The 3,376-nt window shown below is 39.3% G+C and overlaps 1 non-coding gene across 1 annotated transcript; it reads left to right on the forward strand.

The window, feature by feature from the left end:
* The first annotated feature begins 2,006 nt into the window (after window positions 1–2,006).
* LOC114238065 (U6 spliceosomal RNA) lies at window positions 2,007–2,108 on the forward strand. The gene has a single exon (XR_003623493.2). It is a non-coding gene; the product is annotated as a U6 spliceosomal RNA (small nuclear RNA).
* Window positions 2,109–3,376: the final 1,268 nt, after the last annotated feature.

Here is a 3,376-nt window from a genome sequence, read left to right on the forward strand (position 1 = left end):
ACCACACAAAGATGCATCAGTTTCATCTGCAGTGAAAAATAGAGCCTAATAGCTCAGTTGTATATTTATGATGGTCAAACATCAAGATGCAATGTAAGTACTTCAGCTGAAAGAATTCTGATCATTATTTATAACCTTGAGATAATAAGGGTGAAGGCTTGTCAGCTTTCATGAATTATTTTTTTCATGATTTTTGCTATTTTGATTTGATTTTTAAAACTCCATAATTTAACACGTATTAACATTTGGATTCCACCCCAGCCCTCATGATATGTAGACGAGGCACACCAACAAAAGATTAATAGATATGATTGATAGTCAAAGGGAGAGGATTAGGTAATTTTAAGACATAATTATGTTTCAGGTACAATAGTGCCAGTCCAACGAGTTTTCTTCTTGCCTAAGTTTCTTCAGCCATGATGCAAATAATGGACACAGTGTTTAGGTTTGAGGAATACATATTAGTTTAATGCAAAGAAAAAACTGTTCCATTATTACACATAGTGGTCAGTGCCAGTCAAAGTGTGCTCTGAGAACCCGTAGCATCAGGCATCACCTAGAAGCCTGTTAAAGATGTAAATCCTCAGGTCCCCACCCCAGACTTGCTGAGTCAGAATCTTTGGCCGTGGAGCGCAGGACTCTGTCTTAACAAGCCCTCCAGGTGATCCTCTGAGGTTTGAGAACCACTGCTGTAGCATCTTGCAGCTCTTCCCATTGGCTGCAGTGAAACGTTGTCAGGTGTGGACGCGGCAGTCCCAGCAGCGCTGTAGGTGTTCCCTGTTAACTGGAGCAGTGTGCGTTCCAGGGCAGCTTAAGTGAACAGGCTCTTTTGGTCAAATTCCTGAGTGCAGAGGTTCCTCTTACGTGGATTTTTTTCTTCTCTTTAAATCCCCAGATGTCACAAGCCATAGTTTCTTCCCATTACCACTCGTAATTGTTAGTTTATCCTCCCTGGTAGAGGGATGTTATGATATCCTTTCTAATGTCAAAAGATTTCCACCACCCTGAACCTCTGCTGATCCTTTCCCTTTGTTACAACCATTTCCCTAAAGTCATCTTGAGTTGTTTAAAAAATTTTAACATCCAACATGATGCTCTTTATATTTCTTATGGCAGTGCCATAAGAAATGCACTCTATCTTTTGATAGCACTGTGAGTGAAAATTATTTACCGTAACTCACCAGAAAATGGTATAGGGAATTGTCACATGTTGCAAGCACACTTAATTCAAGAAAACATGGTAGAACATACTTAGTACAAGTGCTGATGCTCACTAACCAGGACTGTGCGGTGCTGTCAGTGACACAGTTTTTCTTTGAGAGGTTAAGGTAGCTCTCGGTGTGAGGGAAATGTATCACAGAATTTGGTAATAGATGAAAAAGGGGGAGGGAGGGGAAGAAGGGAGTGAGGGAGGGAAAGAGGGAGAGTGCGAGAGAACATTTTAATGAAAATATTTTAGAGACAAGTAGCATTTTAATGAATCAGCATGCGTGGGGCAATGTTAAATGGAGTAGAACAGTATGACAAAAAGTGAATTCCGGGCTTCCCTGGTGGTGCAGTGGTTGAGAATCTGCCTGCCAATGCAGGGGACACGGGTTCGAGCCCTGGTCTGGGAAGATCACACATGCCGCGGAGCAACTAGGCCCGTGAGCCACAACTACTGAGCCTGCGCGTCTGGAGCCTGTGCTCCGCAACAAGAGAGGCCGCGATAGTGAGAGGCCCGCGCACCGCGATGAAGAGTGGCTCCCGCTTGCCACAATTAGAGAAAGTCCTCGCGTAGAAACAAAGACCCAACACAGCCAAAAAAAAAAAAAAAAAATGTGAATGCCATCTTATCATTTAATCTTCATATTACTTTATACATTCTATATATAAAAATATATTCTCACATATATGAATATATTCTTTTAAAGACCCAAATGCAAGGGTAAACAGTGATTCTAAATCCTGAATGTGCATCAGAATGACCTTGAAGCTTGTTAAAAATACAAATTCCCACGGTCATGGTTGCTTTGGCAACACATACTGAAATTCAAGCGATACAGAGAAAATTAGCATGGTCCCTGTGCAAGGATGACATGGAAATTCATGAAGCATTCCATATTATTTTTTGAATTTTATTTTAGTTTTTTTTATACAGTAGGTTCTTATTAGTTATCTATATTATACATATTAGTATATATATGTCAATCCCAATCTCCCAATTCATCCCACCCCCCCTCACTTTCCCACTTCGGTGTCCATACATTTGTTCTCTACATCTGTGTCTCTGTATCTGCCTTGCAAACCAGTTCATCTGCACCATTTTTCTAGATTCCACATATATGTGTTAATATATGATATTTGTTTCTCTCTTTTGACTTACTTCACTCTGTATGAGTCTCTAGTTCCATTCACGTCTCTACAAATGACCCAATTTCGTTCTTTTTTATGGCTGACTAATATTCCACTGTATATATATGCACCACATTTTCTTTATCCATTCGTCTGTCGATGGGCATTTAGGTTGCTTCCATGACCTGGCTGCTGTAAATAGTGCTGCACTGAACATTGGGGTGCATGTGTCTTTTTGAATTATGGTTTTCTCTGGGTATATGCCCAGTAGTGGGATTGCTGGGTCATATGGTAGTTCTGTTTTTAGTTTTTTAAGGAACCTCCATACTGTTCTCCATAGTGGCTGTATCAATTTACATTCCCACCAACAGTACAAGAGGGTTCCCTTTTCTCCACACCCTCTCCAGCATTTATTTGTAGATTTTCTGATGATGCCCATTCTAACTGGTGTGAGATGATACCTCATTGTAGTTTTGATTTGCATTTCTCTAATAATTAGTGATGTTGAGCAGCTTTTCATGTGCCTCTTGGCCATCTGTATGTCTTCTTTGGAGAGATGTCTATTTAGGTCTTCTGCCCATTTTTTGATTTAGTTGTTTGTTTTTTTAATATTGAGCTGCATGAGCTGTTTATATATTTTAGAGATTAATCCTTTGTCTGTTGATTTGTTTGCAAATATTTTCTCCCATTCTGAAACTTGTCTTTTCATCTTGTTTATAGTTTCCTTTGTTGTGCAAAAGGTTTTAAGTTTCATTAGGTCCCATTTGTTTATTTTTGTTTTTATTTCCATTACTCTAGGAGGTGGGTCAAAAAAAGATCTTGCTGTGGTTTATGTTGAAAAGTGTTCTTCCTATGTTTTCCTCTAAGAGTTTTATAGTGTCCAGTCTTACATTTAGATCTTGAATCCATTTTGAGTTTATTTTTGTGTATGCTGTTAGGCAGTGTTCTAATTTCATTCTTTTACATGGAGCTGTCCAGTTTTCCCAGCACCACTTATTGAAGAGACTGTCTTTTCTCCGTTATATATCCTTGTCTCCTTTGT

The sequence above is a fragment of the Balaenoptera acutorostrata genome, chromosome 8 (genome assembly GCF_949987535.1).
Source record: "Balaenoptera acutorostrata chromosome 8, mBalAcu1.1, whole genome shotgun sequence".
Taxonomy (NCBI): Eukaryota; Metazoa; Chordata; class Mammalia; order Artiodactyla; family Balaenopteridae; genus Balaenoptera; species Balaenoptera acutorostrata.